Source organism: Tachyglossus aculeatus, chromosome 20 (assembly GCF_015852505.1).
Source record: "Tachyglossus aculeatus isolate mTacAcu1 chromosome 20, mTacAcu1.pri, whole genome shotgun sequence".
Classification (NCBI taxonomy): Eukaryota; Metazoa; Chordata; class Mammalia; order Monotremata; family Tachyglossidae; genus Tachyglossus; species Tachyglossus aculeatus.
The window spans coordinates 4,179,045-4,206,734 of NC_052085.1; the positions used below are offsets into that span (position 1 = coordinate 4,179,045).

General features: G+C 43.7%; 1 protein-coding gene across 2 annotated transcripts in view; it reads left to right on the plus strand.

Moving 5' to 3' along the window:
• The window catches only part of FRY (FRY microtubule binding protein), a 305,032-nt gene that overhangs the window by 34,833 nt on the left and 242,509 nt on the right, over positions 1–27,690 (plus strand). For both annotated transcript variants that reach the window (XM_038761610.1, XM_038761611.1), the window contains one exon: positions 8,919–9,091. The gene's annotated coding sequence lies outside the window, so the exon portion shown is untranslated. The remainder of the gene's footprint in view (positions 1–8,918; positions 9,092–27,690) is intronic.

Consider the following 27,690-nt stretch of genomic DNA (forward strand, 5'->3'; position numbering starts at 1 on the left):
ATTACAACCCTGCATGCTTTACTGAAACACACACACACACACTCAAGCATACATTCCTTCTTTTCTCTGTTTCCCCCACCCCAAGATTTCACACCAGAGTAAAAAGTTCAGTATTTCTAAAAATATCCTTGACGCCTTTCTCAAGCCCCACACCCCTCTCCACCTGTGAACCTAGTGGTTTTGGCAGTTTCAGTGAGTCCTGGTTCTATATTAAACGTGGAACTGCTTCTGAAACTAGTGTTGACCCTCTCCTCCGGTGCTTAAGTTTCAGAATACGGCATGGCTCAGTGGAAAGAGCACGGGCTTGGGAGTCAGAGGTCATGGGGTCGAATCCGGGCTCCAGCACATGTCTGCTGTGTGACCTTGGACAAGTCACTTAACTTCTCTGAGCCTCAGTTACCTCATCTGTAAAATGAGGATTAAGACTGTGAGCCCCACGTGGGACAACCTGATCACCTTGTAAAGTCCCCAGCGCTTAGAACAGTGCTTTGCACATAGTAAGCGCTTAATAAATGCCATCATTATTATTATTATATTATTATTTGCCATACCCTTTCTCGTCCAATCGGTGCCCCTCGGCCATCAGTTTCCCTTCTCCGAATGACAGCTGTTCTTGGGTGCATTTGCCTCTCTGCTGATTTAAGCCAGTGTAAGGTTAAACCTGAGCTATCTCTCTGCAACATGCACACTATACTGCTCAGCTTGTTTTTTGCTGCCCAGCCAAAAGACAAAAATGAAGCCTCGTTATACTGAGCTCTGTAAAATACAAGTCATTTTATGTACACTTAGAAAGAGAAAAAAAAAAAACGAGATGCATCAATCCACTTTAAGTTAAAGCACATCTCCTTCAAGGGGCCTTCCCCCCCAGCCCTTAGTTCCTCTTCGCCCACTCCCTTCTGCGACACCCTTGCACTTGGATTTGCTCCTTTTATTCACTCCTCCCTCAGCACTTACTTACATATCCAACTTGTACTTCTCAAGCACTTAGTACAGTGCTGTGCACACAGTAAGCACTCAATAAATATGATTGAATGAATGAATACCCATAATTTATTTATTTATAGTATTGGCCGTCTCCCCCTCTAAACTGTAAGCTCGTTGAGGACAGGGAAGGTGTCTGTCAACTCTGTTATATTGTTCTCTCCCAAACACTTAGTACAGTGCCCTCAGTAAATGCCACTGATTGATTGAAAGGTATTGGCCAGGAACGGAAGATGGAAGTATGAAAGGGCAGCCAGCCTAGAGAGTGTCAGTCTGCCCATCATCAATCGTATTTATTGAGCGCTTACTGTGTGCAGAGCACTGTACTAAGCGCTTGGGAAGTACAAGTTGGTAACATATAGAGACAGTCCCTACCCAGCAGTGGGCTCACAGTCTATAATCCTCCTCTAACTGTAAACTCACTGTGGGCAGGGAATGTCTCTGCCAACTGTGTTATCTTACACTCTTCCAAACGCTTAGTACAGTGCTCTGCATATAGTAAGCATTCAACAAATGATTGCTAATCATACCTCCCCATCATTTAGCCTGTAAAAGGTTATCAGGGATCGTAAACTCCTCAGGCAGGTATTTTGTCTACTTAGCATTATCGTACCCTCCTAAATGCGTAGCATAATGTTCTACACCCAGTCAGGGCTCAACACATACTACTGATTGATATTGCAAAATATTAAACATATTTTCCTTCCTCTTTGGCCTCTTCTGTATACCCTGTGGGAAAATGAGTTCCGTAGCAGTGGTTTGGCTCAGAAGACAATGTGTCTTTATGCTAAACAATTCCAATATTTTCTAATTCCAAGTAAATCAAAAACCAAGGTTCTACACCGGTATTCCCCACGCACAGCACAATCAACCTGAGCTATTTCTCTGAAACATGCACACTATACTGCTCAGCTTGTTTTTTGCTGCCCAGCCAAAAGACAAAAATGAAGCCTCATTATACTGAGCTCTGTAAAATACAAGTCATTTTATGTACACTTATCAGAAAGAGAAAAAAAACCCGAGATGCATCAATCCACTTTAAAAGCGTGGGAGATTGTGTTTGAGGGAGGAGGCATAGGAAACGGAGACTCAGAAGTATTTGTTACTTTCCCTCTGCTTGAGCAAAGGACATTCTTTTATGCTCTTTTCATCCAACTTTAAGGAAGATCTTGCCCTGCTTAAAAAGACAGAATAAAACGATGTGTTAAATACTATATTAAATACTGACATGGGGCATCAATCCGCAACAGTCAGAGAAGCAGAGCTCTTGATCTGACGTAAAAAGGAATTGGTAGGGCAAATGTTTGGGACCATTGGAGGGACGAGACGAGAGTCGATGAGGGTGCAGTGTGGCTCAGTGGAAAGACTGCGGGCTTGGGAGCCAGAGGTCATGGGTTCTAATCCCGGCTGCTGTGTGATTTTGGGCAAGTCACTTAACTTCTCTGTGCCTCAGTTACCTCATCTGGAAAATGGGGATTAAGACTGTGAGCCCCACATGGGACAACCTGATTAAAGTGCTGCTGTGTGACCTTGGGTATGCCACTTGACTGCTCTATGTCTGTTTCCTCATTTTACAAATGAGGATTGAATCCTACTCCCTCCTACTTTATCTGTGAGCCCCATATGGGACAAGGAGTGTGTCCAACCTCATTATCTTGCACTTAGAACAGTGCTTGGCACATACTAAGCACTTAACAAGTACAACTCTTATTATTAATAATAATATTATTTCCTCCCTTCAAGGCCCTGCTGAGAGCTCACCTCCTCCAGGAGGCCTTCCCAGACTGAGCCCCTTCCTTCCTCTCCCCCTCTCCATCCCCCCCATCTTACCTCCTTCCCTTCCCCACAGCACCTGTATATATGTATCTATGTTTGTACATATTTATTACCCTATTTATTTATTTATTTATTTTACTTGTACATATCTATTCTATTAATTTTATTTTGTTAGTATGTCTGGTTTTGTTCTCTGTCTCCCCCTTTTAGACTGTGAGCCCACTGTTGGGTAGGGACTGTCTGTTTATGTTGCCAATTTGTACTTCCCAAGCTCTTCGCACAGTGCTCTGCACATAGTAAGCGCTCAATAAATACGATTGATGATGATGATATTATAACCTTTCTTTAAAGATGGCTAAATTCACAGAGAGACCCTAACTGGGTTATCACGCGAACTACTTTCCCCCAAATGGAGAGCCTATCCTTTTATCAGGTTTCAGTTTTTTCTTCCCCAGATTTGAGTTGGCAGAATCACCATGTAAGCTATTTTTGGAGGTGGGTGGCAGGGCAGAGGTGAAAGATAAAGAGCAGTGATTATGAGGGATGATAGCAGAAGGCTTTAAGTGCAGGATAGATTTGGCAATTAGTTAATGGTATTTGCTGAACACTTACTGTGTACACAGCACCCCCAGTCCAAACTGCTGCCATGCTGATCCAAGCACCCATTTGGCACCTTGCCTATTGCATCAGCCTCCTAGCTTCATTTCTCTGAAAGAATATTCTGTGCATATCACCCCACTTTTCAGACGTCCAGTTGTTGTTCCTCCACTTCTGTATCAAACAGAAACTCCTTTCCTTTGGCTTAAATCTCTCCCTCCTATCTAGCCTCACTTATCTGCTACAACTACAACCCAACCCACATATTGTCCCTCAGTCTCATCCATCCTGCTTGTCCATCTTCTCCCTCCATCTGTCCACCACTCTCCCCTACTAAAATCCCATCTCCTCCAAGAGGCCTTCCCAGACTCAGCCTTTTATTTCCCATATCCACCCTCCCTTCTACGACAACTCTGTATTTGGCTGTGTACCCCTTAACCATTTTGATACTCACTTCAGCCCCACAACACTTGCATAATTATTTGAATATTCTATTTCCCCATCCCAAATCTATTTTAATGCCTGTGTCCTCCTGTTGACTGTAAGATCCTTTTGGTTCGTGATCATTCTACCAATCTGTCAAAATGCACTTTCCCAAGTTCTTAGTACAGTGCTCTGCACACGGTAAGCGCTCAATAAATACCAATGATTGACACATCAGAAGCAATAGACACAGTGCCTGCCCTCAAGGATTTGACAATCCAGTAGAGTCACTAATACACACAGATTATGCCCTCGGTCTAAATATCAATATATGTTTATGTTGCTGAGGCCGGGAATAGATACATAATTGCTTGGAGGGCTTGAAATTCTTAAACGCCGTGGGAAAATACATAGCTGCTAAAGTTAGCTGTTGGGTTGACGTAGCTTGGAACAGTGGGGATTTATTCAAGAAAGCGTTTTTGAGACTTTTAGAAGCGCTTTGAAGATGGGGAGAGAGCTGTGGTGTGGAAGATATGAAGGAAAAGGGAGTTATAAGCAGGGAAATGATGAGAGCAAAGGACAGAGGCCTGAGAATTATATTTATATATTTCTCTCCTTATTTATTCAGTCATGTCTTATATTGAGATCCATTTTCCCCACTGACCATGGTACATTCATCTATTTATATCTACTACCTTCCACAGCAGGTTGTTCAGCTCCTTGAGGGTGGGAATCACGCCTCTGACTTATTTGATTTGTTTTTCAAGTCCTTAATGTAATGCTCTGCACACAGAAACTACTGAACTTAAAAAACCTCTTGATACTGATTCGGTTATTGATGTGAATATATTTCCCCTGTATTTCTGCCCTTTTGCATTTTGCTTAGTGAATGTACTGGCTCCCCAGTCAACCTTCAAATCATCCAAGGCGGGGACTATTTTATTCCCTTTTATCTCCCCACAGAAACCACAGCATTCTGCATGCAGGGCACTCAATAAGTGCTGTAGGCTGACTAGACATATGTGTTTTTGACTATGTTCTTCTCTTCTCCTTCTTCTAAACAAAGGCAAAATTATATGTGTTCACTAGGCACATATGGGTATACGGTGTGCAGTATAATAATACCTTTCTTCAAAGGGGTTCATTGTGCTTCACATGCACTACCTAGTTGAGCCTCACAGTGTTCTTATGAGTTGGGATGGGATGGGAATTATTATCCCTGTTTCACAGTTGAGGAAAACTGAGGTCAAACAGGTTAAGTGACTTGTCAAAGGTCACGCAGCCAGTCAGAGAAGAGACTCCCACTCAAGCTTGCCGACTCTCAGTCCAGTGCTTTCGTTCATTCATTCGTATTTATTGGAGCACTTACAGTGTGCAAAGCACTGTACTAAGCACTTGGGAGAGTAGAACATAATAAATGAGAAGCAGCGTGGCTCAGTGGAAAGAGCCCGGGCTTTGGAGTCAGAGGTCATGGGTTCAAATCCCGGCTCCTTCATTTGTCGACTGTGTGACTTTGGGCAAGTCACGTATCTTCTCTGGGCCTCAGTTACCTCATCTGTAAAATAGGGGTGAAAACTGTGAGCCCCACTTGGGACAACCTGATCACCTTGTAACCTCCCCAGTGCTTAGAACAGTGCTTTGCACATAGTAAGCACTTAATAAATGCCATTATTATTATTATTATTATTAGAAATAGACACAGTCCCTGTCCACAACAAGCTTACTGCCAAGAGAAGCAGCATGGCTTAGTGGAAAGAGCCCGGGCTTGGGAGTCAGAGGACATGGGTTCTAATCCTGGCTCCTCCACTTGTTTGCTGTGTGACCTTGGGCAAGCCACTTAACTTCTCTGTGCCCCAGTTACCTCATCTGTAAAAAGGGGATTAAAAGTGTGAGCCCCACATGGGACAACCTCATTACCCTGCATCTACCCCAGCGCTTAGAACAGTGCTTGGCACATCGTCGGCCCTTAACAAGTACCATTATTATTATTATTGTCATTAGAGGAGTGTGGCTTTTTCAGCCACACTCCCTCATGGTACACACAAGTCACGTGAACCAAGACTGTGGACCATCTTCCTGTTTCTTTGGGAGGAACAGAGGGATGTCCCTGGCTACCCACAAAGGAACTAGGTAAATGTCAAAACTGGGGTTACTTCGAATTATTATTTCACCCCAAAAGCCTATCTGGATAAATTTGACCAGGACTAAACGGTTACATTATGCTAAGAGAGTGCAATACTTTGAGAATACAGTTGGCTAAACTTGTGGTAATGATATGAGAGCACTACATTTTGGTTTCAATTGTTCTTACCTGGAGAACGAAATGCAATTTAGGCAGCAGTGTGACCTAATAATAATGATGGCATTTATTAAGCGCTTACTATGTGCAAAGCACTGCTCTAAGCACTGGGGAGGTTACAAGGTGGTCAGGTTGTCTCATGGGGGGCTCACAGTCTTCATCCCCATCTTACAGATGAGGGAACTGAGGCACAGAGAAGTTAAGTGACTTGCCCAAAGTCATACACCTGACAATTGCCGGAGCCGGAATTTGAACCCATGACCTCTGACTCCAAAGCCCGTGCTCTTTCCACTGAGCCACGCTGCTTCTCCAAACCTAGTGGATAGGGCATTGTAGTGGGAGTCAGAAGGACTTGGGTTCTAATCCTGGCTCCGGCACTTATAATAATGATGGCATTTATTAAGCGCTTACTATGTGCAAAGCACTGTTCTAAGCGCTGAGGAGGTTACAAGGTGATCAGCTTGTCCCACGTGGGGCTCACAGTCTTAATCCCCATTTTACAGATGAGGTAACTGAGGCACAGAGAAGTTAAGTGACTGGCCCAAAGTCACACAGCTGACAATTGGCGGAGCCAGGGTTTGAACCCATGACCTCCGACTCCAAAGCCCGTGCTCTTTTCCACTGAGCCACTCTGCTTCTCTGTCTGCTGTGTGACCTTGGGCAAGTCACTTCACTTCTCTGTGCCTCAGTTCCCTCCTCTGTAAAATGGGGATTAGGACTGTATGCCCCATGAGAGACAGGGACTGTGTCCAATCTGATCGGTTTGTATCTACCCCAGGTCTTAGTACAGTGCCTGGCCTTTAGTAAGCGCTTAACAAATATCATTAAAAAACCCCCAAAACCTTGAGAAGATCACCTGCATGTAAAACCCACTTATATCCAGGAAGCACAAATAGCAGAAAAACACAATGCAATACTTTGCAATGACCCCTTTGACTTAAAACCCCCCAAAACCTTGAGAAGATCACCTGCATGTAAAACCCACTTATATCCAGGAAGCACAAATAGGAGAAAAACACAATACAATACTTTGCAATGACCCCTTTGACTTGCCAGATAATAAGTTGTAACTGAAAACATCTTTGCAACTCCATTTTCTGTTATGGTCCGATAAGTGCCCCTGTATTTGTGCTTTTGGGTAATGCTATGCTGGGGGAAAAAGCAGGCAAGCAGGTGGGAGAAATGAAATACTTATCTTAGCAGGGGGGCATAATAATAAAAATAATGGTATTTGTTAAGCGCTTACTATGTGCAAAGCACATACTGGGGGCATGTATGTGTGTTTATAAGAAACTGCCCTCTTTTCCCTTTAGTCATAAGACACTTTCATTCACTCTTTCATTCAATCGTATTTATTGAGCGCTTACTGTGTGCAGAGCACGGTACTAAGCGCTTGGGAAGTACAAGTTGGCGACACAGAGAGACGGTCCCTACCCAACAGTAGGCTCACAGTCTAGAAGGGGGAGACAGAGAACAAAACAAAACATATTAACAAAATAAAATAAATAGAATAGATATGTACAAATAAAATAAATAAATGAGTAATAAATACGTACAAACATTTATACAGGTGCTGTGGGGAGGGGAAGGAGGTAAGGGGAGGATGGAGAGGAGGGGAAGAGGAAGGAGGGGGCTCAGTCTGAGGGAGGGGGACATGTCTTTGCACAGCTGTTCTGGCTTTGGCCTCTAATTGATGACAAGGGGTAAGAAAGAGAGAGGCCTGCTGAGCATCTGGAGTGCTGACGCTCCACTAGGCAAAATCTGGGAGCTAATAAGCCCCGGGAACGGGGGGAGGAAGGGATAGAAATGGAATAGTAAGTCAATGTGGTGCTGGCAAAAGGATCCCAGTAGGACAGCATGTGAATAGAGAAAAGGAAGAGGTGGAGGGCAGAGACAGCAAGAAGGGAAAATACCACGGGAAAGAGGAAGAAAAGTTGTTCCGGGGGCAACTTTAAAATATAAAAGTTCTCCTCCTCAGAGAATCTTAACCTCTTCAGTCAGTGTAAGTTGACAGTTGAAAGCAAGCAGTGCTTTCCAGGGTTAAAAACTTGCTTGTGAGACTCCTAATCTGATTGTTTCACCTGAATCCAGTTCAGGTTGGAAAATCAGGAAGTAGGAAGGAGAGTAATGTTGGGCATTGTCCCTGCTGCTTGACATATTTAGACAAGAAGATTGCTTGCTGATAATTAGGAACTCATCCTGGTTTTCACCGATCTTATTCCTCTGGACTTTGATGTCGGTTTCGGAGGGACATTTAGTAGGGGTTCGAAGTTAGGGAGTGAGTGTGGTCTTAAGCCTTTATTTATTCACATATACGTGTAAGTATTCACGCATAAACTTCTTACGACACCAAACCAAATAGGAAGTGCTAAGGAGTCATCCAGAAATGGACCAAAGTTCCTTGGGAGGTGAAAAGGAAAAAAGAAAAAGCATTTGTTTTGAAATCTCACCAGATTTACCTCTAGTGGAATAGAGCACCGTGAGGCTGAGATATTTCAAACACGCCGCCTCTACCACAAACAGCCATTGTCACTTCATACATCTATTTAGGCTTGCTAAGATGCCCCCACTGCCAGGAAATTTCTGGTAACCTAATGATTTTTTGAGTATCTCCTCCTCGCTGCTATTAACTGTTGCAAGGAGGGGTTATTTAGTAATTCTACACCTGTTAAGCCCACGCCTCTTAACTCGCTCAACTTCCCAAACAAGTGCAGGGTAAAGTATGAGGCCATCAGAGCGCTACTGTGGCTTCTGCCACATTGGACTGGCCCAATCTTTCCTGTTGAGAGTCTACAAATGTGCCACCCGCAATGGCCCTTGACGACAGCAATTTGTATTCCAGGACGAAGGACGAACTGAGCTCCCCTGAGAGTGATTATAAATCATCGAGACGGAGCAGCCTGCCTCCGGAGCTGCTCCAGGGAAATGACATTCGAGGGAGACTTCAAAGAAGCATTAAGAACTTGGAACCCGTTCACCTAAGGCGCCCGAAGAAAAGACCTTCCATTTTTCCAGGTAGGATCATTACGTTTCGAGTAAGCAGCTGCCAGGTTAACCTCTTTTTTTATCTTTTTTTTTTTAAAAAAATGCACGCTTTATTAGCTACGATCAGATGCTTTCAACTGTACGTTTCCCGCAGAGGCGATTATGATCGGTAGAAAAGTGGCCAGATGGGCTCCTGTTCCCCTTAAACATAAGGTTTTGGAGTTGGGAAGGAAGGGTGGATGGGGATTTGTAGCATATCTTGTCCTTTTTTACCTGCCTTCTGATTGGTTCTTATTTCTTGTGGTATTTTTTATGGTATTTGTTAATAATAATAATAATAATAATGGCATTTGTTAAGCGCTTACTATGTGCAAAGCACTGTACTAAGCGCTGGGGGAATACAAGGTGATCAGGTTGTCCCAGTGGGGGCTCACAGTTAAGTATTTACTATGTACCTGGCACTGTTCTAAGCACTGAGGGGAGTTGCCAAGTTATCAGGTTGGACTCAGCCCATGTCCCACGTGGGGCGCACAGTCTTAATACCCATTTTACAGGTAAGGTAACTGAGGCACAGAGAACTGAAGTGACTTGCCCAGTGTCACACAGCAGACAGGCAAGAACTGGGTTTCGAACTCAGGGCCTTCTGATTCCCAGGCCTGTGCTCTGTGTCCTCGGCCACACTTTTTCTTATACTCGGTTATTCTGGCAGTATAATGGCTCCGCCACATGTCTGCTGTGTGACCTTGGGCAAGTCACTTAACTTTTCTGAGCCTCAGTTAACTCATCTGTAAAATGGGGATTACAACTGTGAGCCCCACTTGGGCAAGTCACTTAACTTCTCTGAGCCTCAGTTATCTCATCTGTAAAATGGGGATTACAACTGTGAGCCCCACTTGGGCAAGTCACTTAACTTCTCTGAGCCTCAGTTACCTCATCTGTAAAATGGGGATTACAGCTGTGAGCCCCATTTGGGAAGTCACTTAACTTCTCTGAGCCTCAGTTACCTCATCTGTAAAATGGGGATTACAGCTGTGAGCCCCATTTGGGAAGTCACTTAACTTCTCTGAGCCTCAGTTACCTCATCTGTAAAATGGGGATTACGACTGTGAGCCCCACTTGGGACAACCTGATCACCTTGTATCCCCCCAGCGCTTAGAACAGTGCTTTGCACATAGTAAGCGCTTAACAAATGCCATCATTATTATTATTATAATGTTTGATGGACTGAAGATCCTTGACTTTTGAATAGCCAAGACCAGTCTCACCAATTAACTGTTTTGACTGTAATTCTGGAAAAAAACCTTCCCCTTCGCTCTGTGGCGAATTTCTTCTTCTTATGGGAGGATGAGGGCATGTAGAGAAGCAGCGTGGCTCAGTGGAAAGAGCCTGGGCTTTGGAGTCAGAGGTCATGGGTTCAAATCCCGGCTCCACCGCCTGTTAGCTGTGTGACTTTGGGCAAGTCACTTAACTTCTCTGTGCCTCAGTTCCCACATCTGTAAAATGGGGATTGACTGTGAGCCCCTCGTGGGACAACCTGATCACCTTGTAACCTTCCCAGCGCTTAGAACAGTGCTTTGCACATAGTAAGCGCTTAATAAATGCCATCATTATTATTATTATTATTGTGTAGAGCCGATGTTTTGGTCTGGCCAGAAATTAACACCGTTTAATTCTCTAATGCATACTTAGAATTCCTGTCCTGCACCAGAGCCTGCAAATCTTTGTGGTAAAGGATCGGGTTTGAACTCTTTGGCTAGTAAAATTTACGAACAGGCAGGGCTGTTATGAATTTCACCCTTGATAAAAGCTCTACTTCAGATCCATGTTGGGATGTGTGCGACTCATAGTGAAAAATGAAACTGAAATAGGAAAGACCTCTGCCGCTTAGAATTATAACCCACCCAGAATATTTCAATAAGGTAACTTGATATATTTAGAGAATTTGGGCTTCCAGTTAAAAGCCGGGTGGTTAAATTTATACTTCGGATCAATTGATCATATTTATTTTTTGTGATGACCTTTTGAGGGTGTAAATTAGGTCTTGCTTTTAAGGAATCACCTGATGTGAAAAAATTACAAATCCATCAATTCTGGTTATTGAGTGCTTATTGTGTGCAGAACCCTCTGTGAGCCCACTGTTGGGTAGGGACTGTCTCTATATGTACTTCCCAAGCGCTTAGTACAGTGCTGTGCACACAGTAAGCGCTCAATAAATACGATTGATGATGATGATGCAGCACCTGTATATATGTTTGTACATATTTATTAGTCTATTTATTGATTTATTTTACTTGTACATATCTATTCTATTTTATTTTGTAGTGTGTTTGGTTTTGTCTCCCCCTTTTAGATTGTGAGCCCACTGTTGGGTAGGGACTGTCTCTATATGTTGCCAATTTGTACTTCCCAAGCGCTTAGTACAGTGCTCTGCACACAGTAAGCACTCAATAAATGCGATTGATGATGATGATGCAAATCTTTGTGGTAAAGGATCGGGTTTGAACTCTTTGGCTAGTAAAATTTACGAACAGGCAGGGCTATTATGAATTTCACCCTTGATAAAAGCTCTACTTCAGATCCATGTTGGGATGTGTGCCACTCATGTATAGTGAAAAATGAAACTGAAATAGGAAAGACCTCTGCTGCTTAGAATTATAACCCACCCAGAATATTTCAATAAGGTAACTTAATATATTTAGAGAATTTGGGCTTCCAGTTAAAAGCCGGGTGGTTAAATTTATACTTCGGATCAATTGATCATATTTATTTTTTGTGATGACCTTTTGAGGGTGTAAATCAGGTCTTGCTTTTAAGGAATCACCTGATGTGAAAAAATTACAAATCCATCAATTCTGGTTATTGAGTGCTTATTGTGTGCAGAACCCTCTGTGAGCCCACTGTTGGGTAGGGTCTGTCTCTATATGTTGCCAACTTGTACTTCCCAAGCGCTTAGTACAGTGCTCTGCACACAGTAAGCGCTCAATAAATACGATTGATGATGATGATGCAGCACCTGTATATATGTACATATGTTTGTACATATTTATTACTCTATTTATTTATTTATTTATTTATTTTACTTGTACATATCTATTCTATTTTATTTTGTAGTGTGTCTGGTTTTGTCTCCCCCTTTTAGACTGTGAGCCCACTGTTGGGTAGGGACTGTATATGTTGCCAATTTGTACTTCCCAAGAGCTTAGTACAGTGCTCTGCACACAGTAAGCGCTCAATAAATACGATTGATGATGATGATGCAGCACCTGTATATATGTATATATGTTTGTACATATTTATTACTCTATTTATTTATTTTACTTGTACATATCTATTCTATTTTATTTTGTAGTGTGTTTGGTTTTGTCTCCCCCTTTTAGACTGTGAGCCCACTGTTGGGTAGGGACTGTATATGTTGCCAATTTGTACTTCCCAAGCGCTTAGTACAGTGCTCTGCACACAGTAAGCGCTCAATAAATACGATTGATGATGATGATGATGCACGGAGTGTTTGGGAGAATACAAGATAGTTGGTAGACACGATCTTGCAGTCTGGAGGGGGGACGGGCTTACAGTCTAGAGGGTGGTTGACTGAACTGGTTGCTTTTCTACAGTCGGAGGCCATTGAGGCTGCTCTTGTTATTGAGGTCATTCGGGTGCCACGGTTCCCCTGGAGCCTGGAGAAAATGGGCGTCCAGAAAGCTCCCTCTCCGGTCTGTGGTGTGGTCTAGTTGTCCGCCTTTTTCGGAGCAAATAGCGGGCTCCAATCATTCAACAGGACATAGTGAAATCTATATGTTGCCAACTTGTACTTCCCAAGCGCTTAGTACAGCGCTCTGCACACAGTAAGCGCTCAGTAAATATGATTGAATGAATGAATGAATGAAAGCTGCAGATCTCACTGTTCTGCTGGGGATTGCGGGAAGGGTAGGAGCGGTGATCCCCCAGTCCCAAGCGGTACTCTGATAGAGGCCAGACCTGGGTTCTAATCCCGGCTCAGCCACTTGTCCATCCCCGGCCCCCTCCTACCTCACCTCCCTTCTCTCCTTCTACTGCCCAGCCCGCAACCTCCGCTCCTCCACCACTAATCTCCTCACCGTACCTCGCTCTCGCCTGTCCCGCCATCGACCCCCGGCCCACGTCATCCCCCGGGCCTGGAATGCCCTCCCTCTGCCCATCCTCCAAGCTAGCTCTCTTCCTCCCTTCAAGGCCCTGCTGAGAGCTCACCTCCTCCAGGAGGCCTTCCCAGACTGAGCCCCTTCTTTCCTCTCCCCCTCGTCCCCCTCTCCATCCCCCCGTCTTACCTCCTTCCCTTCCCCACAGCACCTGTATATATGGTTGTACATATTTATTACTCTATTTATTTATTTATTTATTTATTTATTTTACTTGTACATTTCTATCCTACTTATTTTATTTTGTTGGTATGTTTGGTTCTGTTCTCTGTCTCCCCCTTTTAGACCGTGAGCCCACTGTTGGGTAGGGACTGTCTCTATGTGATGCCAATTTGTACTTCCCAAGCGCTTAGTACAGTGCTCTGCACATAGTAAGCGCTCAATAAATACGATTGATTGATTGATTGATTGATTGTCCGCTGCGTGACCCTGGGCAAGTCACTCCACTTTTGCCTCAGTTCCCTCATCTGAAAAATGTGGATTAAGACGGTCGGCCCCACGTGGGAAATGGACTGTATCCAACCTGATTAGCTTGTATCTACCCTAGTGCTCAGCACAGTGCCCAGCACATAGTAAGCGTTTAGCAAATGTCATTAAAAAAAGCTTTCCGTTTTCAAATCAGCCAGCATTTAAGTGCCTAAAGGAAGAAAATTAATTGTGATAATTGTTCAGTGTTTATTATGTGCCAAGCATCATTCTAAGCGCTAGGGTGAGTATAAGGTAATAAGGTCGCTTAGTACAGTGCTCTGCACACAGTAAGCGCTCAATAAATGCGATTGATGATGATGATGATAACAAAAGATCTGTTGCTCCTCCAATCTCATCCAGGCCACACAGGTTCCACTTGGTGTTCACACAAAAGACCTTCCCCCTCGTTTTACATTCAAAATGAGTATCTGGCACCTTAATGATCCTACTATCTTTTTTAAAAAAATTAATGGTTGAAAAGAAATGTCATTATTGAAAAATCAAGCCAGCCATTTGAATTAGGATTTTCCTCACATTTAAATATTTTTTCTTATAAATATGCTTCTTTTTTCTCTGTGTTCCAATAGAAGTAGGAAATTAGGCAATCAATAAAAGATTGGATCTTGATACAAAAAAGGTCGGACACAATCCCTGGCGCTCAGTCTAAGGAGGAAGGAGAACAGGTATTATTTTATTCCCATTTTACAGACGGGGAAACCATCCCTATATTCCAGTCTCCGAGCTTCTCCCCCAAACCTCCCCACACAGGACCTTTGATGGATTTGGGAGTAATAATAATAATAATGGCATTTGTTAAGTGCTTACTATACGCCAAGCACTGTTGTAAGCTATCATCATCATCGTCAATTGTATTTATTGAGCGCTTACTATGTGCAGAGCACTGTACTAAGCGCTTGGGAAGTACAAATTGGCAACATATAGAGACAGTCCCTACCCAACAGTGGGCTCACAGTCTAAAAGGGGGTTAGATACTAGGTAATTAGGTTGTCCCATGTGGGGCTCACAGTCTTAATCCCCGTTTTACAGATGAAGGAAGTGAGGCGCAGAGAAATGAAGTGACTTGCCCGAAGTCACACAGCTGACAAGTGGTGGAGCTGGGATTAGAACCCATGACCTCTCACTCCCAAGCCCGGGCTCTTTCCACTGAGCCACGCAGCTTAGGGAGAAGGTTAACCAGGGCATTTATTGTTCTGTGTCTTTTCTGGACTCTCCCTCACTGTCTGGAATAACCTCCAGAAAAGGTAGCGGAGATCCAGTACAGGGGAGGGAGGGAGAGGGGACATTCCACGGAAGACATCGAATCATCATCAATCATCAATCGTATTTATTGAGCGCTTACTATGTGCAGAGCACTGTACTAAGCGCTTGGGAAGTACAAATTGGCAACATATAGAGACAGTCCCTACCCAACAGTGGGCTCACAGTCTAAAAGGGGGAGACAGAGACCAAACATACTAACAAAATAAAATAAATAGAATAGATAGGTACAAATAAATTAAATAAATAAATAAATAAATAGAGTCAAAAAATATGTACAAACATATATACATATATACAGGTGCTGTGGGGAAGGGAGGGAGGTAAGATGGGGGGATGGAGAAGTGAAATGACTTACCCAGGCTCTCACAGCAGCCAAGTGGCGGAGCTGGGATTAGACCCCGGGTCCTCTGACCCCCAAACTCAGGCTCTTTCCTGAAGTTGAGAGGAAGAAAATACGAACCTGGGTTTAACCCCTGGGTCTGCCCGCTACCCCACATGGAGAAGCATGGCTCCGGACAGAGTGGGAAGAGGAATGCAGTCCCAGACCAGAGGTCAAACGGAGGTTTGCCGGCCCACTCCTGTCTAAGCCCAAGGAACAACCGCTTGACAAGTGAGATTTTGGAGGTGGGTTCCAGTTTGGGGAAAATCAATCAATCAATCAATCAATCGTATTTATTGAGCGCTTACTGTGTGCAGAGCACTGTACTAAGCACTTGGGAAGTACAAGTTGGCAACATATAGAGACGGTCCCGACCCAACAGTGGGCTCACAGTCTAAAAGGGGGAGAGGTAAGGCAGGACTAGCTGAAGGAGGAATGCAAGGCGGAGTCGTCTCCAAAACCGAACTTCGCGGTGCGGGGCAACAACAGACTGTCCAGTCGGTCAGTGGACCGGATTTTGGGCTTACTGTATGCAGAGCACTGTGCCGAGCGCTAGGGAGAGGACCATACAACATCATCATTAATCGTATTTATTGAGCGCTTACTGTGTGCAGAGCACTGTACTAAGCGCTTGGGAAGTACAAATTGGCAGCATATAGAGACAGTCCCTACCCAACAGTGGGCTCACAGTCTAAAAGGGGGAGGCAAAACCAAACATACTAACAAAATAAAATAAATAGAATAGATATGTACAAGTAAAATAAATAGAGTAATAAATATGTACAAACATATACACAGGTGCTGTGGGGAAGGGAAGGAGGTCAGATGGGGGGGTGGAGAGGGGGACGAAGGGGAGAGGAAGGAAGGGGCTCAGTCTGGGAAGGCCTCCTGGAGGAGGTGAGCTCTCAGTAGGGCTGAGAGTTGGTGGACACATCCCTCCCCACAAGGATCGAGCAACGATACCCTCTGTAAGCTGTAACTCAATGTCTGGGGTAAGGAAGCCACAAGGGAAATCACAATAGTGAATTTGTTAGCAGTGGGGATGGTTATTTAAACTTCTCAAAGAGGCACCCACCACCGAAGATTGGATTGTAGCATCTGCCACACACACCCTCAAAATGTAACCTTTTGAACTCTTCATTTAAGATAAAAAGCAGTTCCCTAAGACCCCGATGCTAATGAAGGCCAGCAGATGTGAACCCTGTCAAAATAAAGGCTAGGGGATTTCTAGAAGCAAGGTCTGTCTATCAGTGGCCGGTCAGTGGTATTTATCATCATCATCATCATCAATCGTATTTATTGAGCGCTTACTGTGTGCAGAGCACTGTACTAAGCGCTTGGGAATCCCGGCTCAACGACTTGACTGCTGTGTGACCTTGGGGAAGTCACTTCACTTCTCTGTGTCGGTTCCCTCATCAGTAAAATGAGGATTAAGGCTGTGATCCGCATATGGGAAAGGGGCTGTATCCAACGTGATTATCTTGTATCTACCCCAGTGCTTTGCAAAGTGCCTGGCATTCATTCAGTCTTATTTATTGAGTGCTTACTGTGTGCAAACCATTGTAGTAAGGGCTTACATAGTAAGCATTTAACACATGCCGTAATTAAATACCACAATTATTTATTGAGCGCTATGTGAAGAGCACTGTACTAAGCATTTGGTAGATTAAAATGCAGCAGAATGAATTGACACATTCCCTGCCCATAACAAGCTTATAGTCTGTCACGATTAAGCCACAGATGGTTTTGTAGATTAAAATCGAAACCTCCAGGAGCACCTGGAAGTAAATAGCTAGCTAGCTCAGGCTATAGCTGAAAAGAGTTGTTCAATATTCTTAATTAAATAAGATGATGCATCTAAAATCAGGTTCTGTGCAAAACAAGCCACTGTTTTGACCACCATCTACTATTAAAAGTTAGGAATCAGCTGCTCCATGGACTTCAGGGTTGCTTACTCAGAATAAATTTTTTTGGTACTTTAATGCTTAGTTGTGCCAAGCACTGTACTAAGCACTGGATTAGAAGATAATCAGGTTGGTCTGTGTTGCTGTCTCTGTCCCAAACAGGGATCCCAGTCTAAATAACAGGGAGTAGAATTTAATGTCCACTTTGCAAATGAGGTAACTGAGGCACCGAGAAGTTATGTGGGGGTATTTGTTAAGAATTTACTATGTGTCAAGCGCTGTCCTGAGCGCTGGAGTAGATAGACAATCATCAGGTCCCACATGGGGCTCACAGCCTAAGTAGGAGGGAAAACAGGTATTAAATCCCTATTTTACAGAAAAGGGAACTGAGGCACAGCAAAGTCAAGTGACTTGCCCAAGGTCACACAGCAGGCAAGTGGCAGAGCTGAGATTAGAACCCAAGTCCTCTGACTTTCAGGCCTTTGAACTTTCCACTAGGCCACACTCCTTCTCTTCGATGGTTATGAAGAATAGTCTCCACTGGTAAAAATAGTGAACCTTGTTGGGTAGGAACTGTCTCTATATGTTGCCAATTTGTACTTCCCAAGCGCTTAGTACAGTGCTCTGCACATAGTAAGCGCTCAGTAAATACGATTGATGATTCTAAGTATGCCGTCCCTCTCTCCCTCTTTCAAGAATTCAAACTTCGGTCCCGAAGGCAAGAAGTTAAAAATCACAATAGAAAATAGATTTTTATTTTTAAACCGTAACGTCTCATTCTTCTGTAATTGCGAGGGATTTCCACAAGTTGACCCGATAAGACCCACTTTGCTTTGACCCTGTGTCTGAGGACATTTTAAGTTGGAGTGCAGAGATGGTCTTTAAACAGCCAGAGGGAGAAGAAGGTGTCTCAACACCCTCGCTCTACCTCAGTGACTCGGTATCCGTGAGCAGTCAGGACACATTCCGAAGTGTTTCGTTTATCTCTGTGTGAAAGAAACGAGGCAATTAGGCATGTCTCCTCAGGTAGTCTGTTCACCGTGAAAGATATCAGTCATTCCAGGAACTTGCTTTTGGCACAAGTCCGTGAATCCGTGAACACTTGAACAGTGGCTTTAAAAGGGCATGATTAGACCTCGAAAACCATGGGCTTTCCCAAGTATTTCCTGTGGTCGTCTTTTAAATGGTGAATGAACACCCCACTTGGGATACAAAGGGACTAGTGGGGACCGATTTGCATCGGGCGAGACACGCAGCTTAAAGAAGACAACACAGCCACTGATGCAACTTAACCTGGATCTGCCCCACACCTGTTCTTCTAGTCCTTTCACGACACGAGTGAGCCCAGACACATTCACCCGGTGTCCTGCACCTCAAGGGCTTGGGTTCCCAGCAGCTCCCGATGAGCTCATCGGAATCATTTCTGCTTGATGACATAAGCGAGGACGTGCGGCCTTGCTTCCCGAGGTGAATGTCTAGATCCGGATTCACTGAGCCTTTTTTTTTTTTATTATTGATATTTTTCCGTCCTTCTTGAGATGTCAGAGCCGGTACTCCCCCCCTCAGCATTCATTTCGTTGAAGTTTAGCACGTTTGTGTGGTGGAGGTTTTCAGAGCTTGCAACTAAGTGCCTTCTTTGAACTGAGAAGTCACTGAGTCCGCCTCGTAGGGGAATTTCCGCCTAAGGAAGTTGTGTATGTAATGTGGGTGTGTGTGTTTGTGTGTGTATGCATGCGCACACATACTCTTTTCCCTACTATAAAATAACAAGCAACATTTATGACATTATGTAAAATGGGAATTAAGACTGTGAGCCCCCTGTGGGACAACCTGATCACCTTGTAACCTCCCCAGTGCTTAGAACAGTGCTTTGCAAATAGTAAGCGCTTAACAAATGCCATCATTATTATTATTATTATTATTATTATTTATTTCCCTGAAGAGGCCATTAAAACTTCAAAGTACTAATTACCATCTTAGATCTGTGGAGCAAAATAGCCTAATAACACGAGGGTTTGTGTTTTCAATAAAAAAGGCATATTATTTAGTACTTTCATGGCCTGCCATTAACTTTGCTACGATTCATGCTTCACTAAGGTTGCAGCTCGAAGTCTGTGCATGTGAAACATTCACTGCTTTGGCCAGTCCATTTTCACTTGACTGAACCTTGGAAGAAGATGCACAACTGTGCACGGTTTGCGAGAAGGAGAGAAAGAGAATAATTAAGTTTTGAAAAATTACTGAATACTGCATAAATAGCCCTTATATACATCGAGAAAGAACGTTGCCTGGTGGAAAGAGCTTGGGACTGGGATTCAGAGGACCTGGGTTCTAATCCTGGCTCTGTCACTTGCCTGCTGCGTGATCTTAGGCAAGTCAATGAACTGCTCAGTGTTTGTTTTCCCAACTGTAAAATGGAGATCAATACCTGTTCTCCCTCCTACTAAGGGAAAGGGACTGTGTCCAACATGATTAACTTGTACATCTACCCCAGTGCTTAGAACAGTGCTTAACCCATAATAAGTGCTCACCAAATCATCGTCATCATCATCAATCGTATTTATTGAGCGCTTACTATGTGCAGAGCACTGTACTAAGCGCTTGGGAAGTACAAATTGGCAACATATAGAGACAGTCCCTACCCAACATTGGGCTCACAGTCTAAAAGGGGGAGAAATACCATAGTAATAATAATATAAGTTGAAAAAAGCATTCTTTGAATGTATTTGGTGGTTAATATGAACCCCATGTTCTATTTCAAACTTTGGGTTTAAATTAGAAATGCTTACGGAATCTCAGGAACTGGTGATGGCTAATTGTAGGTTGCTAGGGTAATAATAATAATAATGGTATTTGTTAAGTGCTTATTATGTGCCAAGCACTGTTCTAGGCACTGGGGTAGATACAAGGTTATCAGGTTATCCCATGCGGGGCTCACAATCTTAATCCCTGTTTTCCGGGTGAGGTAACTGAGGCACGGAGAAGTTAAGTGACTTGCCCAAAGTCACATAGCTGACAAGTGGCAGTCGGGATTAGAACCCATGACCTCTGACTCCCAAGCCCGGGCTCTTTCCACTAAACCACGCTGCTTCTCTAGCGTAGCAATTCTGCTTTAAGTTTTCGATGGCTGTATTGGATAGACTGTGAGCCTGTTGTTGGGTAGGGATTTTCTCTATCTGTTGTCAAATTGTACTTTCCAAGCGCTTAGTACAGTGCTCTGCACACAGTAAGTGCTCAATCGATACGATTGAATGAATGAATGAAAGATACAGGACTCTGACCGGGATTTAGCAGGTGAGTTAAGGAGGGAAAGATTAAAACATCTTTTAATCCAGGATGTATTGATTTATAATTTTAAATCTACGAGGCTATTAAGTGCTGCAGATTTAGGATGTTCCCGTAGGATGTTCCCACTTTTTCCCCCTTTCAGATGGTTCATTTCAATTTTATCCAATATTCTAATTACCATGGCCCCTCCCAGACTATATAAATGTTACATTCTTTTGCAAAGTGCCTAATTACATATTTACTTAACAAGCCATGGTAGTGTCTTTGAAGTACTTCTAATTGCTTGAATAAATAATGCACTGAAAAACTGAGGGGGTGAGGGGAATCCTTCCCAGTTTTGTATTTACTTAATAGCCCTAAATGGGAGACTTCAATACCTCAGGAAAATATGGAAATTAAAGGACATTTCACTTCAAACCTTTCTTTGCATTCAGGAAAAGATTTTTTAAAAAACCCAACAAATTCAAGTGTCATCAGTGGTATTTATTGAGTGCATGCCATGTCTAATAAGCACTTGGGAGAGTACATAAAGTAGACCTATCCTCGCCCCAATTTTCTTTTGTTCCTTTCCTCATTTGCTGGTTGTCAAAAGAGCTGGAACTGCCAAATGACCAAATCAGAGTCAGCTAGAATATTATGTAGCCAGGGAATGTCGACTATCTCCACCTCTGACCGTGGCTGATGTGAAGTTTTAATCATTAGATCAGATTTATCGATGAAGGCATCTCATCCATCTCATAGCACGTTTTTGCCCCTGAGCAGCAGTTCATTGTGTAGTTAACTTTAGCTTCCAGAATCTTTTTAATACTTGATGGAATATTGCTTTTCTGGGCCAGAAAACTTCCATTTAAAGGAACAATAGTCTTAAGTTTAAGGTAGGAGGAGAGCCAAAATGTGGGTGGAAAATAAGATTGGTTTATTCTTCACTAAAATAGTGCTTTCCCCTGAGGGTCAATCCTTTTGTAAAGCTCTTTGGCCCTGAGAGGGCCAATGCACACCCCTCCTATCAGCTGGGCAACTTTGCACATAGTAAGCGCTTAATAAATGCCATTATTATTATTATTATTATTATTAGCTGGCACCCCGACTCTGCTGCTACTAGCAGGTAGAATGGCCATTCAATTGGTTTTATACCAGGCAGCCCATTTTTCAGCTGGTCAGCCCCTAGCCTGGTACTCACCTGGCATCGGACACTTCTGTGCCCGGGATCTTTATTTTAAACATTTGGCATCCCTGGGCTTCAGCTCCTACCACAGAGTTCCACGGCCGGCTCAGAAGTTGTGCCCGTTTTTCCAGGGCCCATGGTGGGAAGAGAGCACAGTATGCTTTGTAGGTAGGGAATGTGTCTGTTCATTCATTCATTCAATCGTATTTATTGAGCGCTTACTGTGTGCAGAGCACTGTACTAAGCGCTTGGGAAGTACAGGTTGGCAACATATAGAGATGGTCCCTACCCAACAGTGGGCTCACAGTCTAGAAGGGGGAGACAGAGAACAAAACATTATATTAACAAAATACAATAAATAGAATAAATATGCACAAATAAAATAGAGTTTGTTATAGAGTTATTGTTGTGTCGCACCCCTCCCAAGTGCTTTGTACAGTGCTCTGCAGACAGTAAACGCTCAATAAATATGACTGAAGGAATGGCCCAAGAGAGGAGGAGTGATTCTCCCAGAAGAAGAGACTCTCTAGGTTCTATGGGTTTCCACAGAAACAGGGCAGGGCATAGGCAGTGTGGCATCTTAACACTGGCTACCCTAGTTACAGGATGGCATTCCTGTTGGGACTCCCCGAGAGGAAGATATTTGTGGACTGGTAGGGTGAACATCCCCAAGAGGAGGTTTCACATCCCCTCACACTCCTTCAAGATCCACAACGAACAGTATGTTGATCATTTTGTGCAGAATAATGGCAACAACCCTGGGCACTAAATGAATATGATCATTCTTATCTGCTAAGCACTGTAGGAGATACAAAATAATGAGGTCAGATAAGTCCCCGGGCCACATGGATGAGGGAAATACAGCCGACGGATACAGTATTCCGTCCCCGTTTTACAGATGAGGAAACTGAGGCCCTGCCCGCGATTACAGAGGAGGCAAGGGACAGAGTCTGGGCTAAAATCTAGGTCTTCTGCCTGTCGGGTTCTCTTCCTGTCAGGCCACAGTTTTCAAAAGAAAAACCACGATGCCAGAGTCCCAAGGGCATCTGGGGGTGGCTAAGGTCCAGCCGCAGGGATGCGGGGCAATTACTCAATGCAAAGATGTTCCTGTGGGCTGCTGGGGCTCTGTTTTGGCAATACATTTTTTGAAATGAGACCTAGGCCCTCTGCCAACCGACCCTGACTGGGCCCAGGCCCAGTCTGGTGGTCACAATCTCTGACTGGGTTGAACTGGGTGAGGCCAGGGACTTTTCAACCTCTCAGCAGCCCTCTGCGTTAGGCCTCGCCACCTCTGATGCTCAGAAGCCCGGGTGACAGTAGTTATTCAGTGGAATTTATTGAGCACACGGAAATACTCCGACCACCCTACTGAGTGCTTGGGAGAGTAGAGTAGACGACACGATCCCCGACCACGACAGGCTCTAACGAAATGAGGATACACTGTGACCCTTGAACAAACCACGGAAAAAAGCGACCGCCCCAGAAAATGTGGGATATATGGGCGTCTTGTGGGAAAATCACGTCTTCCCCATGCTTGTCTCCCCCATCTTACCTCCTTCCCTTCCCCACAGCACCTGTATATGTGTATATATGTTTGTACATATTTATTACTCTATTTATTTTACTTGTACATATCTACTCTATTTATTTTATTTTGTTAGTATGTTTGGTTTTGTTCTCTGTCTCCCCCTTTTAGACTGTGAGCCCACTGTCAGGTAGGGACTGTCTCTATATGTTGCCAATTTGTACTTCCCAAGCGCTTAGTACAGTGCTCTGCACATAGTAAGTGCTCAATAAATACGATTGATTGATTGATTGATTGATTGTCTTAGGGCCCGACCCAGAGAAAATTTCCCCGACTATTCCGTGCAGATCCATGGGGAAATGAATCCCGTAACCCAGCCACGTCGTCGAGAACCATTCCTGGGTTTGTATCTTGGGGCATCCTCGGTGTCTGAAGATGCTGCTGCGAGGGTGAAATCCTGTCGACTTACATGGGAGGGGCTGAAAATATTGACATGACACCCTCAATCCATTCCATGCTGGGCCCAAAAAGATTGCCCTTTGCGATGCAAATCTTATAGTACAAAGTAATGTTGTCATAAAATTTGTAAATGTTGTATGAAGAAAAAATGTTAATTAAGACCATACAGAATGTTCAGATGTTGGAGTGCCCCCATGAAATAAACCACATCCTTCAGAACTGGGGTAAGCCATAACTCATATATATATATATTTTTGTTGTTGTTGTTGTTTCATTTCACTCTTGCAAAGTAAAAAGCACCCTGAATAACTTCTGAGAAGAGACCTTGCCAAAACGTAATTACTTTTAATAAGGATACCACAAATCATGACTCTGTTATTCAAAGGAAAGACAATAGACTGTTCAGTTCAGACAATAGACTGCTCAGACCTAGGGTGTCAGGGGGGTTTGGGTCTCCTATAGAGTTCTGAGCCTTTTTTTCATTTTCCCACCACTTACCCAAGTGACTACTTATCTACTTTTCTAGACTGGAGCCTCTTCTATCCAGTCCCAACTCTGTCACATTTCCCATCCAGCCCACACTTTGTGCTTTATTGCTCCACAGTGTTGTTCATAGATTTTTGCATTTTAAGTAAGCAATAGGTAGAACGAGAGGGTGGTTCAGTAGAAAAGATCACCATCTTCATTAAGTCTTCCAGAGCTCTTATATTTTTATTTTCAGCGTGGAAGCTCGGGATGATCAAAACATTGTCTTCCCCATGCCAGATCAGTCCATTTTTAAAAGAAACCCTTTCGGCAAAAAGCTGTAGTTTTGATTCAGGTAGAAATGGTATTTATTGCGGGCCTACTGGATGAAGTGGCACTGTCCTAAGCACTTGGGAAAGTGTAACAGACACCCGTGTCTACTGCTCACAAGGAACTTCCACTCTAACCAGAGAGGTAGACATATAGGCAGAGAAATCAGCATGAAAAACTGGTGGCATGTAGGATCCTACACCTTTACACAAGTGCGGAGGACGGGGAAAAAACAAATGCATAAGAATTTGAGGAAGTTGCCGGATTGCTGTGACTTGGGAGGTGGGATTAATGGGGGAGAACTTGTTGGAGAAAGTGGGATTTTAGGAGGGTTGTGGGGTTTTAGCTCCGCTTTGTACAAGCCTGTAGGGATTGTGTCATTTGGAGTGGCCCAATGTTGAGAAGCTGGGTTCCTTTAATCCTTCCTCTAGTTTTCTTTTTTATGGTATTTGTTAAGCGCTTACTGTGGGTCAAACACTCTTTTAAGCCCTGGAGTAGATACAGGTTTTGCCCAATATGGCATGCAGGTGGAGGGACAAAGTTCCCCATTTACCCCAAATAATATTTCTTTAGCTCTGCCGATCTGAATGGCAGCCTAGAATATTAATATCAAATCCCCTTGTGATTTGTTGGAGAATATCAGAAAACTAAGCTCCCTGAGGGCAAAGATCTTGCCTTTTCTCTCTTTTGTACTCTCCCAAGTGCTCTGTACTCTCAGTACACTCTCAGTAAACACAACTGAATGGTTGATAGTGTTATCCTCTAGACTGTAAGCTCATTGTGGGCAGGGAACATCTCTACCAACCCTGTGGTATTGTGTAAACCCTCCATGAAGCAATACTAAGTATAGTATTTGTTAAGTGACTATGTGCCAGGCACTGTACTAAGCACTGTGGTGGTTACAAACAAATTGGGTTGGACACAGTCCCTGTCCCATGTGGGGCTCACGGTCTTAATCACCATTTTTAGACTGTGAGCCCACTGTTGGGTAGGGACTGTCTCTATATGTTGCCAACTTGTACTTCCCAAGCGCTTAGTACAGTGCTCTGCACACAGTAAGCGCTCAATAAATACGATTGATGATTTTATAAATGAAGTAACTGAGGCAAGTTAATTGACTTGCTCAAGGCCACACAGCAGACAAGTGGCGGAGCAGGGATTAGAACCCGTGACCTTCTCACTCCCAGGCCTGTGCTCTAACCATTACGCCACGCTGCTTTCTGTAGGGGCTTGGATGACAAACAGAAATATAAGACGCAATCACAGCTCCCGAGTAACTTACAATGTAGTGGGGAAGACAAACAGACCTAAATAATAATGAATAATACATATGTGGGGCGAGATTTATTTATCCACTTGTGGTTTTTGTATATCTTCTGTCATAGTCTTTTAACTATATGGTATAATATATATATATATATATACACGAAGGCCTGACAGAAGATGTAAATAATAAATGCCAGCGGATAAACCAATAAACAAGTTGGGTGAGTGTTGAGGCCGAAAGGCTGGCAGGAGGTTCAAAGTGGGAGTATTAATCGGGAAATGCTTCCTGAGGGGGGTTGGCTTTTTAGAGAGCTTTAGAGGAAACTGAGGTGGAGGGGAGATGGGCATTTGAGGAAGGAGGGAAAACTCTACAATAGAGCAGAGAACACAAAGTCTCCGAGAAAGTCAGTTAGAATGGAATCGCAGGTGAAACGAGGAAAGTGAGTGAGACCTGGAGACGTTATAACAGCAAATTTGCTTTGTTAGGCTTCTAGAAATGATAATGATGATGATAATTGGACTTATTAAACACTTACTATGTGCTCTCTACTTCTTTCCGCGATGCTAAGCATCCGTTTCCTCATTAACTCTCACAATTTCTCTCTGATGCAGATAGGCTTCAACTTTTGGAGGAGAGGTGTGGAGAGCCAGAGTACTGGCACTCACTGGCATTTCAAATGATTTTTATTGCTTCATAACATTTATATTGTACGGGAAAAGTCCAAGAACACAATATGAATGCCAAGCGAACTCAACTGTAATTTTAATGTTAGCCCCTTACCAAAATTAACTCAATTTTAAATTGCCACAACTTTGCTGTCATGATCATCCTCATCACCTAGTGTTTAGGCTTCCACAGTGTCCATAGCCCTGAATGAGGGGAAAAGAAATGCTTGGCTATTTATAGTCATGGTTAAGCATACTAATATTTATCATTTGGACTGCTTATATACTTTGAATCTCCCTCTGAAATGCACCATCTTTGCACAAATTAACTTGTTTTAGCTTCAGAGAAGGAGTTTGGCCAGTTGAAAAAGCATAGTCCTGGGAGTCAGAGGACCTGGGTTCTAATCCCAGCTCCACCCCATATCTGCTAAGTGGCCTTGGGTAAGTCACTTAATTTTCTGGTGTTTCAGTTTCCTCATCCGCAAAATGAAGATTCAGTAACTGCTGTTTGTTTTTTTTTTAATGGTATTTGTTAAGAGCTTACTATAATAATGATGACATTTGTTAAGCGCTTACTACGTGCAAAGCACTGTTCTAAGTGCTGGGGAGGTTTCAAGGTGATCAGATTGTCCCACAGGGGGGCCCGCAGTCTTCATCCCCATTTTACAGATGAGGAAACTGAGGCACAGAGAAGTTAAGTGACTTGCCCAAAGTCACACAGCTGGCAATTGGCAGAGCCGGGATTTGAACCCATGACCTCTGACTCCAAAGCCCGGGCTCTTTCCACTGAGCCATGCTGTTTCTCAATATGCCAGGCACTGTATTAAATGCTGGGGTGGTTACACCCTAGTCAGATTGGACAGAGGCCATTTTCCATGTGGAGCTCACGGTCTTAATCCCCATTTTAGAGATAATAATGATAATGATGATGGTATTTGTTAAGCACTTACTACGGACCAGGCACTGTACTAAGCACTGGGGTGGATACAAACAGATCGGGTTGGACACAGTCCCTGTCCCGCATGGGGCTCACGGTCTCAATCCCCATTTTATTGACGAGGTAACTGGGGCACAGAGAAGTGAAGTGACTTGCCCAGGGTCACGCAGCAAAGTGGCGGAGTTAGGATTTGAACCCAGGACCTTCTGACTCAGGCCTGTGCTCTATCCACTACACCATGCTGCTTTTCCTACAAATGAGGCAGAGCAGGCAAGTTTGGGAGTCGGGATTAGAACCCAGGTCCTTTTGACTTCTAGTCCCGTG